Source organism: Rhinatrema bivittatum, chromosome 18 (assembly GCF_901001135.1).
Source record: "Rhinatrema bivittatum chromosome 18, aRhiBiv1.1, whole genome shotgun sequence".
Lineage (NCBI taxonomy): Eukaryota > Metazoa > Chordata > Amphibia > Gymnophiona > Rhinatrematidae > Rhinatrema > Rhinatrema bivittatum.
Genome location: NC_042632.1, coordinates 48,381,327 through 48,399,045, shown reverse-complemented (window position 1 = coordinate 48,399,045; position 17,719 = coordinate 48,381,327). Strand labels below are relative to the sequence as shown.

The window sequence follows — 17,719 nt, the reverse complement described above, 5'->3', positions numbered from 1 at the left end:
GCATGGATGATCGAAGCCAGGTTATGGTGACTGCGGGGGCTGCAGAGTTGTCTGATCTGGTGGAGGTGTAGAAAGAAGGTTCTCACTACTTTGCTGATGTGGAACGTCACTGATAGCACAGGGTCAAGTTGGACCCCTAGGCTTCAGACTGAATCTTGTGGCTGGAGGAGTGCATTAGAAAGGGATGGTAGAGGATGTAGAGCTGATGATGAGGTGGAGCATCCCTCCACCCCAGCACTGCCTCCTCTTTTTCCTCCTCCTCCTGGTTAACTAACTGGGACCTCTCTCCCTTCTTTGCTGGGCTTCCTTCTACTGCGCTGTGGTTTCCTGCAGACAGTGTCCCTGTGCCTGCTGGCTCCCGTGGATGAGGAACAAAGAGAGTTCATGCAGTAGAGCACCTGGGCGGTATGGCAAGCCATGCAGGTGCCTGCTCCTGCTGCAAGGACTCTATTCGGTGCAGGCCTGACATGCAGCAGCAGAACAGCACAACAACAGAGCACAGCAGCCAGCCATGCGTAGGCCACGTCACACCCAAACATGACAAAGAGAGTTCCCATATCCCAGGTAAGGTTCCTCCCCACACACACAAACTCCGCCCATGAGTACCACCAACCAACCACGAGCGCTTTACTCATTCTGCACTGCCGGCCTCCCCTTCCTATGTGACCACATGCAACATGTCAGTGGCTCATATGGCCGAAGCCATAATAGCCATAGGGTCGATATGGCTCTAAACAGATGCTGATTCAGATTAAAGCCTCTTCTTTTGTATGGCTGAGGCAAGCAATGGCAGAAGAGATCCAGATCGATGAAGGGGGGGCAATTTTCAGCCAGTCCGCATGTGCTTTCCCTCTCAAAATTAGGTTCAAGCTCCGCAGGTACAAAGTATCCATGGACTTTGCACATAGACAAGGAGTTTAAAAAATAAATTGTCCCCCTTCACCCTTATAAGTGCCAGGAATAGTTAAAATCCAGGAGACACAGCTTTGATATCATTTTTGGATTGTTGGCTGCTTTGTAAGATCTGCATTTATCTTTCTACTATATGTATATTCCACTTTTCAGCCATATCAAAGCAGGTAGGTATCATTTGACCTAGAACTTACCTTTGAAGCACACATCAGCTTTTCATGTTGCCTTTTCTTAGTCTCATAGCGCCTGCCTTTAAAAAAAAAAGAAAAGGCATTTATATGGCAGTTGCATTTTTCATGCGTAGGTCAGTGAAAGTTAATTGATACAGTGACCTTGAGATGGTGATTGTATTTCAGGCTTCCACAATGCAATGCATGTAAGGCAGGCTTGCTAGGAAAGGATAAGGAGACATTAAATGATGGCTTTGCCGTACCAGCTCTGCTGCTGCACGCGAACTGACGCTTTGTAGTGTTGCTGACACACACCCTGCACTGCCTGTGCAGTTTAGCGTTTGTAAGGAAAACTGGACCAGGGATAGGAGGAAAAACTCAGCTCATCACGAGCTCCCAAGAACTGCAGGACTGGCAGCTGCGGCATAGGATGCGGCCATGGAGTCCTTACGCAGCATTATGACATTTTCCGTTTTATTCACCGTGCCCTTCCTGATAATTCCTGTTTGCTTTCTTGACTGCCGCAGCACGCTGAGCAATGGTTCAGGTGACAAAGGCAGCAGGAATCATCTCCGTTGACATTTTTAGGGATAGCAAGCATGGTTCATTACAGAGAGGGAGTAATTTTCCGAATCGCGGTATGCCCATCATGGAGGTAATTTTCAAAGGTGTTATGCGCGTAAACGTAATACACTATCGTAGCAATTTTCAAAAGCCATTCACTAGAGTAAAGTGCACTTACGCGAGTAAATCCTATGGACGCTTCAATGGCATATACTGTAGCAATTTTCAAAAGCCCACTTACACGGGTAAAGTGCATTTGCTTGAGTAAGTCCAGTTTTACTCAAGTAAATGTTTTTTAAAACCAGACCCAATGTTAGAGCCGTAGAGCAAATTACAGAATCTTGCACCTTAGCGCGTCCCCTTCTAAAGGGGTTGGGATATCTTCGGTTGGTGTGGATTAGTTCTGTGAATGAAAGTATAACGCACCTGCTTGACCGGATGCTTTTGGCTATCCTCGTGCTTTGGGGTGCATGTGTTTCCCTCTAGTTCTCCGTTACTGTAGGAGCTGCAGGCCATCGCTCTTGGTTCTTTTTTTAATATTGTAAGCCCTGGCTGGATGATGGTGGTGATGGTGGCGGTGGCGTGTACGTTATCTGTTCTCGGAGATAATCGGGGACTTGCTTGGCAAGATTCCAGCAGCGCTTTGCCGGTGCCTTTTTTTGCAACCTTGCCGCCCAGAGATCTCGCTCTTTCCAGCCGGGTGTTCTCACCCGAGCACTAGCCGGATCCCACCCATCCCTGCTCGGTTTCTACGGCTTGAGAGCTCCAATAATCGCACGGAGTCAGCCCTAAGGTAAGAAACCAGGCACACGCTGCAGGTAGGCACGCAAATGATGGCACTTTAAAGTCACCTACAGTTAGAAAGGATTCGGGTTTGAAACTTCTGTTTTTGGGAAGGCATAATAGAAGAGAGAGAGAAGAAACAGCCTGACGAGAGAAAGGCAGATTCAAACTGTTAAATTACATGTGCGCTTCAAACACATGGAAATATAATCTATAAATAAAACCTAGAAACACAGTATGACATATGACTGTGTTGCATTCCCAGACCAGTTTTTTTTAACTGTAGTCATAAATCAACATGGCTTTGGAGATTTTCCCTGGAAAGTATATTGATTTAATCTATCTATTTATATATATATATATATATATAATACGCTTGATGCTGGTGGAATCTGTTCAGGGCCAGTCCCGATGGTCGCCGCACATAAACACAGGCTAAGAGACGTGCCTGCACGTGTGGTGTCCAACAGCCGCGTGAGCAGAAAGGCCAGAAAATAATGGAGGGGGGGGGAAGTGGACGGCAGCGCAGCTGTGTGGCCAGGAGGCGACAGGATGGGCTGGCCGCGTGGCTTAAGTACCGGCCACACAGCTGCCACTGCAGAGCTGGAGGGGAGCTGGGGGGGGGGGCAGTGTCCTGGCACCAGCTGCAAAAGCCCTCCGCTTAATTTTCAACAGGTATAGGCTACATTTGAATTACTGCACCACCCAAAAAAAGGCGCAGGCTGTCACATAACGTAAGCAAAGCAATAAGGAATAATTTTGTTTCTCTGAGATGTGGGTTTCCCACGTCCGATGATGACATCAACTTGGCGACCGTTTGTTCCTGTTTGGCGAAGTGGGACTTGTCAATGCTGCCTTGCTTTCAAAATTAAAATATAATTTTACAACCAAATGGTAGAGCTGGTCATCTTCAAATGAAATGGAACTTGTCCATAGACTGCAGTGACTGGAAAAAAAGGTTTTAAAGTACATCAACAGCCTGCCAGAAATTTTATATTGCTTCAGTGCTTATCAGTCAGCTGGCAGACTGCTAACATTTTTAGCTAACATTTTTCTGGCTGTTGGAAATTGACTAATGTTGGGATAAAAATGAGCATAATCAGAAAAGGTCACATTTTTAAAATGAATTTAGATGCATGTACTATGCATTTAAAAGTCTAATTCTAAAAAAAAAAAAAAAAGGTTTCCTTTGCAAAGAAAGGCTTTCAGAAATGATTTCTTTTATGCTGTCGGGCCTACTTAATATCTTACCGAAGTGAATATTCAACATAGCACTTATAGCCTCAGCCAGAGAGACGCATTAATTGTGATGGTGTGACGGCCCTGCTATTGTATATATGAATAGCGAAGAAAACTTGTGAACCAATAGTGCCGCTCGGGTTTTCAAACATGTTCCATTCCAGTCACCTAGAAAACGCATTTCCGTCACATAGACTGCAACCGGACCTGATCAGAGCGGGGTCCTCCATGTGGCGGAAGAGGAGGTGCCATGTGAAGAAATGGCATTCATGTCTTCGTTTCACTGGCTGTGACTGGCGCAATCGTGAGGTCAACACTTGCTTAGCTGGTTTAATCCCATTGGTTTACTAAGGGTCATGTGACAGAAGGCTTTGCTGGTTTTTCTACCATTCATTCACAACCAAGCATCAAGGGAACACCCTAATGTGTGGTAATGTGCGGGGCGACCACTCTGTGACTGTCACATTCGATAGCTGCCGTCTTTATTCTTCAAATTCTTTATTCTGTATATTTTATACTTTTTTTTTTTTTTTTTTATCTGGATGTGCTTTGAATCTTATATGTGAGGTATCCTCTCCCCGGCGATCAAACCGACCCTAAGCGTTTTCGCTACTATTCTCATGTACTTGTCGATTTCCGTTGATGCTTGGTGAGTTTCTACCGCTGCTGAAGGTGTCGGAGCCGTCCGCCCGACATCGGCCGTGTTTCGACAACTGTCTGCTTCAGGGACCTCGGAGGGGTCTCCTTTTTTTTGTCATTCACCTCGTGGTTTCAAACGTTCTAAAGCACATATAATTTCATTCTTTGACAGTCATTCTCGTGAGCGGCGCCTTTTTCATGTGGCCATGGCAGCATTTAATAGGCTTAAACCATTCCCCTGACAGTCATAGCTCTGCTTCTGAAAACTTTGCTATGGAATGCTTTAGTTAAAGAAAGAGGCCCTCCATTTTCTATCCAGTTCATGGTTTGTAGAGTCCGGGGTTCCCCCTAACTTTCCCGTACGTCTCCTGCAATGCTCCTTCACGTCCAGTCCACCCAGTCTGACGTTTCAGTTGCCCAGGGGCACACGAGTCTCAACAACAGAATGCAATTCACAATGCCCTGATGCCAGAGATCATCTAGAAAATGGTTCTGAAAGGAGTGTGAGAGGCCACCTCTCTCGCCCCCCCCAATCACAATTGCCAAAACGGATTGACCACACATTTATTCTCATTCTGAAAAGCGTGCTGTTTTATGTGCTTCCTAATATACAGTAATTAATCTGACCTCGTTACAATTCCCCCATCTCCCTTTTTTTCAACGATTCGCAGGGGAAGTGTTTTTGATTTTTTTTTTTTTTTTTACTGAGTTTAATTAGGCATCCCTGTATGGGTAAGTAATGTTTAACCATATCTACGCAGGTAAGATACCCAGATAGTAAATGCTAGGAATTCTCAGACTTCTGTTTAAGAGTTTTCCCTATAGACTTCACTTGTACCAGTGCCCTCTTTACTATTGATGCAGTCAGGGCCGGCGCAACCATTAGGCGGGACAAGGCAGTCACCTAGGGCGGCATCCGTGGGCGGGGTGGCACCGGGGTACGTGAGGGCGCCATTTCCAAAATGTGAAAGAAGGGGTGACAGTAGTTGTAGAGCACTCGCTCAGTTGAGAGAAAGAGAGAGAGAACATAGCTATAGATATCTACCACTGTAAGAAGGTCACTTTCAACTCAGGGTGAGTTTGGCAGGGGGTGGGGTTACATTGGTCTGCCTAGGGCGCTATAGACCCTTGCACCGGCCCTGGATACCGTAACAATAGGACTTATCAGCTATGTGAAAATTATTACAGCGCTGATAAAAGGTCTCTCCATGATCCACTAGGAAACATGATTGCATTTAATGAGAGCCACTAGCCATGCATTTGTACAGTTGCCAAATGACTCCATTTTTGTTTTCAGGACAGGTTGATCCAATCATGGTTTTTACCCCATTGCACACTGAGCCCTGTAATTCTGATTTCCCTATTGCATCCCCCTAAGGAAAAACAAGACTACAGGTCCCTGCATGCAGTGAGGTAAAACCAGGAGCAGATCAGCTTGTCCTAATAATCTGGAGCCAGTTGGCTGATCTGGTCTGGCTGCTGTTTTATATTGTTCACCCACATGAAATTGGGGTTGACAGCTAGATTCGGGGTTTTGGTTTTTTTTTCAGAAGCTGGCAGATTATTCAAAAACAGGTCCAAACGAATGTATAGGTAAGTGGAAAAGAGCTTGCCCTGTACTTTAAAGATGAATAAAACAAAAAAATATATATTTTAAAGTGTCCTTAGACGATGTGGAAATGGCATGTTCATATATGCCTTTTAGCCCACTTCAAACAGCTTTTCACAAGTTTGTGCAGAGACCCCCATGAGGATCTTCACTAATATTTCAGGCCTAGTGTTAGGACTGAGCAGTTTAGGGCAGAAGAATATCCCATCGTCCCATGGCACCCCCAACTGAAGATTGCTGTATTGGGAGTTTCCTTCCTGCCTATTAGCAGGGGACACCTAGGCTCAGCGTGGCATTTTAGTTTGGAGTCTAGATGAGAAGGGCTGAATAGGTGAGAAAAAATATATTTTCTGAGCCACAACCAGGGGGGAGGACGTGGACCTCTACGTTTTGAATGGTTTGAGTGTTTGGTTAATTTTTTTTTTTTTTGCTTGGGAGGAAGCTTTTTCTTTCCTGCCCGAGAGAGGAATGGAGAAGACGGAAGATCTTTCCCTGTTGCGGTATTTTTAGATCCCTTCAGATTGAAAGATCAGTGAAGGAAGGAGCGGGCACCAACCTGAATCCAAAGCTGGGAGAAGAGAGGAGGAAACCAGAACCCCCCTGCACCAGAGTTTCTGCCAAGAGTACAAGAAAAGAGAGGTTTGGAGATGTTTGGAAGAAGCAGTGGACCTCAAGGTATTTGGAAGGGAAGAATCGGGAGGGACAGAAAAACCCTGGGCAGCCTTGTGTTGCACTCGCAGGAAGAAAGGAAGACTCTGGAAAACATAAAGTGACCACAGACGCAGATTATTTTAGACTAGATGTTGTGATGCAACAAGTCGAAAATGCACCCGATGCCAATTAATTACACTGGAACAAGCTGGACAGCAAACGTTTTATTTTGAAAGACCCTATTTGTGTATCTACTTGGCACTCCCCAGTACAGAGAGAAGGAGCCTGAGCCTATACCCACAGAAAGAGATGTGCTCCCTTACCTTCCTAAAAATGGGGGCTACACATGTAATCATGACAAACAGAAAAAAAAAATTCAATATCAAAGTGTATTCAGTACTGATGAATAAATGTTTTAATACAATTCAGGCTAACTCATTTAATAAACACAAGTATTGTTCAGTGGCCGTGATCCCATTCTTCACAGTTTACACTTATTTACCCATCCGTTTATCTCAGAGGAATTATCCTTGCCTTTCCTTGGTTTTCCCCACATAGGCTTTTTGAAGGAGATTTTCCCTGTGACTGAAGCACGCTTTCCCTTGGCATCTTCAACTGTGCAGTTGCATCATCTTCTTGCTTCTTTTTCTTCAGACATTAAATTATTCCAATTCACCGCAGGTACCAAGGGAGTCATTGCTCTTTCAGTTTCATGACAGGTCACTCCAGTCCTGGTTTCACCCCACTGAAATGCAAGGACCTTCGATATCCCTACGAAAAGCCGGACTACAAGTGGTAAAGCCAGGACTGGATCGACCCGTCCTGTAAAACCAAAGCCAGTTGGAAATCCTCAGGGAAAGGTATTGAAGAAAGATTTCAAACAAGTACCAAAACTCTAATCTCATAAAACATAATTACTTCGTGAGAACTGTGCTATTGGTATAGGGCAAGACTTACAAACAGCCATTTTCTATGAGGCGGCAGAGACTCAGCCTGGCTTCAACAAAAGGAAAACTCAAGCTCAAATCAAATAAAGCATATCCAAAATGAAAATGCACAGACTACAGCAAAGTCATATTTGCATAAATCTGCATCCCTGAACTGCCTAATGTATGATAAAGTACCTAGAGATTAACTCCTAGAGCGTAACTATAAACCATTACACTCTGACTGCTGGGGGAATCTACCAAATGCTTAATTACTTAATTTATATAATTTGGAAATATTAACCTTTCATCTTAGAATGTTTGCACCAGAAGATGAGATAGTCTTAATAATGATTTCTAATGAAATCCCGTGTCCTTAACTCGAATCCCTTCCTTGCAAAGAAGCAAATTACTGTTTATGCTGTACAGAAGCAGTGACAAACCTGAACAACGCCCAGGCCAACTTCATAATTGACACAAGCCCATTTTGGAGAGTCATTATTTCTCAGGCAATCCTCTCAGCCAGTGGTCTCAACCTGAACGCAAGATAGCCAGGGGTACCATGACCTTATCACTATGGGAAGTGGCCCACCAGTCTGCCGCCTCTGTCCCCAGTTGCCCCATCAAAGCACGGAGAGTTGGAAATGAGCAGAGAGCGGTCACGGACCAGCGAGACTTTCTGCATCTGCCTTTCTCTTCCTTCTAACGAAGAGAGATGGTGGGGGACAAGCAAAGCCCATCTGCTTGTACGTCCCAGCCGCCCGCCGCAGCAGAGGCTGTCTTCCTCTTACTCCCCAGGCGGCCCCCACCATCTTACCTCTTCCAAGCAAACAGGCCCGATGCAATCATCTTGGTATTTGGCTCACTTTTTTTTTTAAGGCCAAGATTTTCTTCTTCACTCCTGATGCAGTAACCTAATGACATGCGAATGCATCGGGCGTTTAAAACCACATAAAAACAGGTAAAATGTGCATCTGACACAAGCTGAACACACATTTTAACCAGGGAAGGGGGTGGAGGCATCCCTGAAAGGCCACCACTTACCCAGATAAATACTGATTTATCCCTCTGTCGGGAAGCAGCCGCCAGATAGTCATGTCTGGTTATCTGCTGCGGGTCGTCGCTTCTTAACCGGATAATTACTTTACCGTTTAAGTAGCAGTGAACCGCGCCAGAAAGCCGTATAAGTACTGACTTATGTGACTATCTGGTGGCTGCTTCCCGCTTCCCGATAGAGGGATAAATCAGTATTTATCCGGGTTAGTGGCGGCAGCTGCCAGCAACCAGAGAGTTTTTTAAAATTATTTTTAAAAGTTTTTTTTTTACTCTCTTTTTCATATTGCTGGAAACATGCTCCCCCCAAATCTAAGACTTGAACCCAATCATCAAGAGTTCAAAAAAAGGCTAAAGACTCTTCTTTTCCAACAAGCCTTCCCAGACTCACAATCCTACCAAGACGGAAAGTCTTCCAAATAAGAAGTATCCCCTAATTATGGTCACATACCAAGTCCTACCTTCAGGTCTCTGCAAATAAGAAGTATCCTCTGCAAATCCTCTGCAAATCCTCTGCAAATAAGAAGTATCCTCTTCCAAATAAGAAGTATCCCCTAATTATGGTCACCATACCAAGTCCTACCTTCAGGTCTCTGCAACTGGACAACAATCTTTGAGTTCTAAAAATTAATCTTATTTATATTTTCCTCTGCAACTGGACTACAATTTCTAAGTTCAAAATTCATTTTATCTTATTATTTATATTTGGCATGGTTAATATGTCACTATATCCAAGTTAAATATTTAAATTATACAGTTTATATTACATAATTTTATTAATTACAAGTAAAACTATTCTATATTATTGATTATCATTATGTTAAATTGTCATCCAGTTATAATGTTCCATATGTACCACTGTTCTATGTAAAGCCCCCTTATCTCTGTTGGGCAGTTTATCGTTATATGTAAACCGGAGTGATTTATAGTCTCTATAAGAACCTCGGTATATAAAAATTAAAAATAAATAAATAAATAAATAAACAGCTCCAGCTCCAACCAGGGGTTAAGTTTCCAGAGCCGGGAAAAAAAAAAAAAAGGCATGCTGGCCAGATGCAATCCCTCCGCAGGGAGGGGTAATGCTTAATGCCCTCATATGCATGGGATTTCCAGGTGAGGGTGCTAAGCAGTCCTCCCGTTTGGAAACGCACATTTTCTGTGCCCAATACTAGTTCTTGCTGCATCGGCAGTAAGTTTTGCCTGCAGGAAATGGGCGTTGAAGTGCGGGCAGAAAGGCGCCTTCTGCTGAACTGGCGTGAAAGGGAGAGAAACCAGCCCCCACGGGAGCCTCTACTTCCACCCATCCACCTATGCTGACTTTTAGAAACTCACAGGCATGATTCTAGCATTGGTTCATACATTAATCTTTAAATCTATGTTTGTAAGCAGGTTCTCCAATAAGACATATTAGTACTGTGTCTAAGTTGTATATCTGAATGAAGGAAATTGAGCAAGAGTTCTGCAAATAATGACCTACCATGTCTCCTTAATACAACACAATGTCTAGCCACTAAACAGGAACTTGGTAAAATTGAGCACCTTTCATAGGATTTGGATTTTGGACAATTCCTCACCTTTCCACATCCCGAGCTCAAGGCGAGCGTCGTTTCAGATACAGCAGGGAGCTATTCCCCTGCCACAGGGGGCAAAATCACCTAAGCCGATCAAACAAAAACTAACAGGACAGCTTCTTCTAGCTTCAGAATGTTTTGTGAATTACTTCCAAAATTAGAAGGTATAGATCTAAGCTTAGCAGAGATTCGTGTGCCAGTTCCTGTGGGAGGGTGGGAGACCGCGGCGGGAAGGGCAAACAGAGCACTGCGCAATAGAAAATTCACAAGGCCTTACCCACAAAGGATTTCTTGCCATATGAACATCAAGGATCCTTAGTACCTGTGCGCTTGAGTGACTTTTCCCTAGAAACTATGTCCTATTTATTATGAACACATTTTCCAAATTAATAAAATAAAAAAAAATAAAAAAAAAAGATTCCTTCTCTGCAGAGCAGGTTTTTACTAGCACTAGGTATGTTTCACTTCTTTGTTGGTCGGGTGGTCTAAAGTTATTAATCTCATTATTTATCTACATATTTGCCTTCAAGCCAGTTTGTTCATTATTTCTCTCCACTTTCTGTTCCATTTCATTATGTTTTAATCTTTACAACTGTTAATTTGCATTTCATTTCCTGTAAAATGCGAAAAATCACCAGTGGGAAAAATGTTATTGTTTGAAATATTAATACAAGTCAAAAGATAATCATCCGTGATCTGGTCTATTTATATAATCCTGATTAATTTTAGGTGTGGCATGGGAAGACCCCTCAGATAATTGTAAAAAAAAGAAAATGCTGAATACAACAGGGCCGTGTTGTTCCAGCACGTTATTTCAGATTTTGAAACCTGCAAAGTGCCTTTAGATTACTATTAATCTACAAGCATAAAAATATTTATAAACAGAACTAACTGCAGCCAGGATTAGGCACTAAAGCATCCACTGTAAATCATATTCTGTTACTGCATAAAACTGATTGCCCAATGATGGGGAAGCACTGAAAGGCCACCAGGGAGATTGTTCATGGGGGTAATGGAAATAACTTTAACAAATTTAATGAGAATATTATTGGTTCCAATTGCCATCTGTATAAAATATTGTGTGTAGCACGGCACGTTCTTCTAAGAGCTTTATTGTAGAACCTGCCTATAGACATAAATTTAAATATTCATGTACGAGCATACACTAGAAGAACGTTCGGAAATTTCCTAAAGTCAGTGAAAAAAAATCCAGAAAAGTAACTTCTCTGATGGCAAACATTTTTTTCACCGGAGCTTTCTCTCCTAGGTAATCATTCACCGTTTACTGTGATCTAGTATTCTACTAGCAGTTCAATGGCCCTTGCAGAATATGTACAACAGTCTTCCTAATCAGAAGCATCAGTGCCAGGTTTAAAGCAATATTTTCTGTTTGATAGAGAGAGTGCATGCCGCTATCCACTGCATCTCTCATGTATTGCTACCCACAGTAAACTGGTTTGTGCCTAGTGTAAAAAAAAAAGCAAAATAAACCTACAGACTAATTAATCAACTACTAGCACATGCTTAGTTTAGGCAAAGACGTTCCAAAAAAAAAAAAGAGGATGGTAATGAGCTAGGCCAGATGTTTTTCATGGAACTGAGCAGACAGTACTTGGAAGCCTCACTTGGGCCCCTGGTCACGAAAGGGTGAATTTTAAAAGCTGGACGTGTGCCAAAATCAGGTGTGCGCACCTGGCACACGCGTGCGTCCACTCGATTTTGTAATCCACCCACGTGCATGCACAAGTACCGATGCGTGAATACCTGCATCGGGGGAAAAGGGGCAGAATGCGGGCAGGGCACAGGCGTTCCAGGGCGGGGAAGATATGTGTGTACGAACCTACTGTCACGATCACGCCCCTCCACTCAGCACTCTGTGTGGGCTTTGCTGGGCCTCAGGACTCCCTCTCCGCTCATATCCCACTGTCTGTCCACTCGTACAGCTCCTGCACACCGCTGCTATGGACTCCTCCAAGTCTCTAGTCCTGGCACTCCCAAACAGTACACAGAAGGGTTTAATGTGTTCCTGTAGCCTCACCGGCTGCAGTCCTATAATAATGCCTGGTTATCCTTACAAGCCCCAAGCCTAACCGCTTAGGTTCTCCTTAACAAGCCCAGAGTTAAACAGCTTTTAAAACCACAATTCCCTTCCAACCTTTCTCATACATCCATTTACTAACACAGGATTTACCATCCCCCAACCTCCTGGTTATTCCACCTCCATAGAAAAACAGCTGGAGCTTTCCTCTCCCCAGCTTACCTCCATCTCCTCCTCCTCCTCTGACTCTGAGGAGCCGGGCTTTTGTGGTCAGCTCCACACGGTGGCACGCCCTCTTCCTCAGCTTCCATGGGTTCTGCTGAGTCATAGGGATCAGTCCCTATGACTCCACCTGTTCCTGCTCACCCTCCAGCCAGGGGTCAGGTGCCGGTTCAGGGAACCTGGGAAGTGTAGTCTTTGTTGCTTTCCTCAGCGCCCTCCGGTGGATATGTTTGGTACTGCCCGCTTCTGCTTTTCTATATCCAGGCTGTGTCTGCCCCTGGCCAGGTCGTACTGCATCACACTACGCACTGGGCACGCGTCCAGGTATACTGCAGCACAAAAGTTACTTCTGCCACAGGTGAGGTGTAAGTCTGAATAAAACTATTTCCAGCCATCTATTAAGTGCTTGAGGGGGTCTGTGTTAATTGGGGGAGGGCAGGCCAAAAACCTGGGGGGGGGGGGGGGGGGGGGAGACTGGAGGACCTAGCTGTAGACTGGGCAAATTGGTGGATGAACTGATGAAACTGGTGATGGGCTGGACATGTGCCATTTATAAAATTCTCTCACGTGCATGGATCAAAGCCGACATTGCGCTGCTGTGTGCATACAAGCTTAAAATTAGGCGCACGCATACACGTAGCAGGGCTATTTTATAACATGTGCACATAAGGATTAGAAATAAATTGTGCACGCCCGCCAACTGCCGGTACGCGCTTCCTCGGGACAGCACAAAATGGCTTTGTCCCAGTCTGCCCCTTTTGAATGACCCGGCCTTTCTGCATGTACCGGGAGGTAACGCGCGTGGCCGGGCCGTTTCTAAAATGCGCTTGGCACGTGGAGGGCCCAGCCACATTCGTATACCCCAGTATTTGCATGCTCCGGGCTTTGAAAATTCGCCCGTTAGTGAATATGTCCCAATAAAAATGATGGGTGCAATTTTTGGGGACATCGATGCTTGACACACCTTAGTGAATAGATGCCTCAATGACACCGGATCCCTTAACATCTTTTTTCCAGTTCTCTTGGAATAGAAGAAGCACTAGCCTTAGCCAGGAACCATCTAGGGAGGTTTAAAACAACTTTGCAAACTCAATAGTTGTTTCGTTTTCTGTTGTTTCCAATCCAAAATGACCCAAGAAAGAACAAATTTTCATGTTTCATTTCTGCATTTAATATGAGCTAAAATGTTTTAATACATGCTAAATGGTTTTAGATAGTAGTAAAATGCAGAAAACAAAACTAAAGGTTTTCCTATGCACACCTCTAATATCTTCTTGAAGGTATACAAAGCTTTGTGACACAGCTGAAGGACCTTCTGCTGCCTTGAAAGCTTAAGGACATCATCTCTGGACAATTCTTATGCTGGTTCAATAAACCTATAGAATCGAAGGAAGGTGACTGCCCTCACCACAAAATGTCTATAAACAAGAGGCAATAGGGCAGAAAAAAATCTCAAGCGCCCATTTGTTTTCAGACTGAGAATTTCTTTTATTCGTAATTTTCAGATGCATCATCAGATATTTCCAAACTTAGTGAAAGAGCTACATGGTACCCCCTTACCACCGCTTTGCACGATATTTAACTGCTGAGAAACAGTATGAATCCAGGATTCAACATATGCAAAGAGGAAGCGTTGAGGGTATCCAATCAAAGCAATGAGGTTGCCTAGAGAAACAATGATACCCCGGGGTCTAGATTTTTTTCTGCCCTACTGTCTCTTGTTTATAGTCAATAAAAAAAAGTATGGGCACGAAACTTCTAACTTATTTATTTATTTAAAACACTTGTATTCCGCTGATCTATGATCCTCAGTGCATTACAATGACACATACATAATCAAATACACAAAACAAACAAAATATCTAAAAAAAAAGGTAAAATACAGGTCTACACAATAAAGCAATACAGACTATAAATAAAACAAACAAAACATAGCAGCACCAAGAGAGCCTGCAATAAGTGGAAGGGCTAACTATATATTAAATCTCGAGAAAACAAGTGGGTTTTCAATAGTTTCCTAAACCGATGTAAGTCGATCTCTTCTCTGATGTCTTCAGGGACACCTATTCCAAAGCAGCTACAGTTCCAGGACACTGAAAAATTAATTGATCTAGGTGCAGATATCTCAAAAAGACATTGCATCAGTGACCGTGTAGGTTGATATTTTTGAATTGCAGATGTTAGACAGTGAGGTTATGAAAAGATTTAAAAACTAAACAAAGTACTTTAAATTCAATGTGGCTAGTGACTGGGAGCCAGTGTAGTTGGGCTAAAACCAGGGTAATGTGCTCGTGTGTAGGAGTGCCTGTCACAAGGCGAGCAGCCGAGGTCTGAATTAGTTGCAGTGGTTTAAGTGAAGATGAGCTTAAGCCTAAATAAAGGGAGTTACAATAGTCCAGGGACGAGATGGTTAACGCTTGGATAATTGTTTGAAAGTCCCCTATACTAAGAAGAGGCTTCACAGATTGCAACATATGTATTTTAAAATAGGAAGCTTTGATTATGGAATTGATCTGCTGCCAACACATAAGAGTGGAATCCACGATTATTCCTAGATTCTGTGCATGTGTGGATATAGGAATGGTCTGACCTTCAAAACTGAAGGATGAAGGAAAGTTGGACCTAGCCTAAGATTTCAATTTTCTTTACATTTACAGCCAACCTGTTCAAAGAGAGCTAGTTATTTAAAGTGACAATACAGGCTACATCAGGTGTAGATATTAATGGGAAAAAAATTGTATGTCAACAGCATATATGCTAAATGACACGTCAAGCTCTCTAAGAACAGCACAGAGTAGTGACAAATATAGATTGAATAGCCTAGCAGACAAAGAGGATCCCTGAGGCACACCTATAGACAAACTGTATAAATCAGAGGCCACATCTCCTATCAACACTCGAAAAAAGCAAGAAGAGAGATATGATGAGAACCAAGAAAATACCATAGCAGTAATACCCAAAGATTCTTAACGTCCCCAAAAAATCATATGGTCAAAGGTGGAGGAGATATCTAAAACCACAAGTAAGAATTTAGCCCAAGACAAATACTCATCTAAGGGTATCAAAGGAGGATAGAAGGGTCTCTGTGTTCTATGGTGGGTCCAGAAGCCAAACTGGCACACATCAAGGAACCTATGTTTGTCAATATATTATTGAAGTTGGTTATGTACAATTTTTTCCATGATCTTTGCAAGCGGGGCAAAGAGGAGATAGGCCAATAACTAGATACCTCAATGAGGTTAAGTGTGGAGTTTTTCAGTAAAGAGCATACTGATACTGATTTCAAAGCTAGTGGGATATATCCCTTATTGAACGAGGCATTAACCAGGCTGGCTATAAAGCCATCAACTTCACCACACAAGACTTAATGAGTGCAGCCGAGCAAGAATCAAAGACACAATAAGAGTCCTTCATCATGCACAGGATGGATCCAACCTCCAAGGACAAGGTCGAGGGAGAAGCTCTCTCAGTGTGTAGTGGCTCATAGAGTCATCACAAACCGCAGAACTGACAACGAGCAGTCAACTAACAATGAAGTTTTTTCAGAAAAAATGATGCTACTTCCTCTCAGGAGGAATAGGTCATTACAAGACAACTTAGGGCAGGAGTCCTAGAGAGCAAATGCATGTTTCTAAACAGCTCATGAGGCTATGAGAAAGCTCTGCTAATACAAGTCAAAATCCAGCTCCTTCTAGCTTGGTTGATAGCTTCCCTATAGGTGGTAAGTTTCTCATGGTACAATGACAATGAACTATCACATTTCCTCTTCCACCAATAATGTTCAGACCTTCAAACCTCACCTTTTATAGCCCTCAGGTCCACTGTGAACCAAGGAGCACAATTTTGACATTTGAAACATAATGTTTTAATGGGTGCCAGGCATCTAAGACACTGTATAGATAATTTTTCCATCTATCAAGGAGGCTGTTAGCATCAAGTTCACTAGAATGGAGAAGGTTTGGGATCCACTGATCCCGAAGCAAGACATAGTCGATTAGTGGACATCTAGAAACAGAAAGCGGGGCAGGCTTATTAAGAAAGGTCTACTCTGGTTGCGTCATCAGACAGCTTACTAGAAAATGGACTGACCAAGGGACAGCAGTACAATCACAATTAAAGCATTCTTTCAATAACCAGTTACCTCGTACAAATATGAGGGCCAGAATGTAGCCCATTTTGTGTGTTAGTTTATTAACAAGCTGGGACCAACCCAAAGCTTGCATTGATGTCAGGAGATCATTGCAAATTATGGTATTATGCACTTGCCCAGTAAATTTCATTCATCTTTTACTCTATAGCAACATTATATGTTAACTTTCATAAAGTCTGTTTGTTGAGTCTTTAAGATGCATGGATGTTTGTCAAACTATATGCGCTCAATAATTTCATGCCTACAAGTTTCGATTTTTTTCAGCAATTTCAGTTTTGAGGATCATTGTGGGAATTGACACATCACACTATTTATCATCTTTTGAAATGCTGCCTGGTACTCAGTTAAGCACTGTTTGAGAATCCATGGTGTTGAGGCAACATATTTCAATGCACAAAAGGCTAGCATTTTTCAGAGGAAAGAAAGTCATGGCACAAGAGGCCTCAATATGATGCTGAAGATGAGTAGACTCAGGAGTAACAAGCAATTTCTTTAGAGAAAGAGCAGTAGATACATGAAACAGTCTCTCAGGGAGCTGAGGAAGCAAAAAAAAATGGTGTCAGAATTCAAGAAACCATAGGACAAGCTTAGGGGAAGCTTAGGAGTGGAGAACAAAAGCAAAAACCAGAGACCAAGTAAAGTCTGTAGTATTGTAATAGGAAGGCAAAATATACAGACTAAATGGATCTTGTTATAGTCTATGGGGTCAATTTTCAAAAGATGCTTAGTGCTTCACTTAAACCCCTTAATTTTAGGGAACTAAATTTAGCAGGATTTTCAGATACATTCTCCTAAATTTAGCAACCTAAAATGTAGGTACCAAAATTTAGGCTTGAAATTAATTTGACTCGATGTAGATTCCTAAATTAAATGTCTAAAGCAGAAAATCAGTGAGAGGCATCTTTCTTTCTCTACCTAACTAATCAGATTACCTAATTACCTAATCAGATTAGCCTGATTCCTATGTATTTCAAGCTATGTTCTAATAGTTCCTATCACTCCCTCCCCAACTCCCTGTTTTATGTATTTTCCATCCTTTATGTTATTTTTGTTTGATGTAAACCGATATGATGTCCCCACTAATATCGGTATAGAAAATTTAATAAATAAATAAAATAAATAACTGCAGCCCAGAGCCACCCACTTTTTAAAATTTAGGTGCATAATGAAATAGGCCCCTAAATTGAGGTAC

The 17,719-nt window shown here is 42.8% G+C and overlaps 1 long non-coding RNA gene across 1 annotated transcript in view; it reads right to left on the bottom strand.

The window, feature by feature from the left end:
• Positions 1–12,397, bottom strand: part of LOC115079963 — a 74,953-nt gene extending 62,556 nt beyond the window's left edge. Inside the window, exons 1-2 of the long non-coding RNA XR_003853466.1 lie at positions 12,378–12,397; positions 1,107–1,162 (exon numbers count right to left, since the gene is read on the bottom strand). This is a non-coding gene — a long non-coding RNA (uncharacterized LOC115079963). The remainder of the gene's footprint in view (positions 1–1,106; positions 1,163–12,377) is intronic.
• Between the last annotated feature and the right edge of the window lie 5,322 nt (positions 12,398–17,719).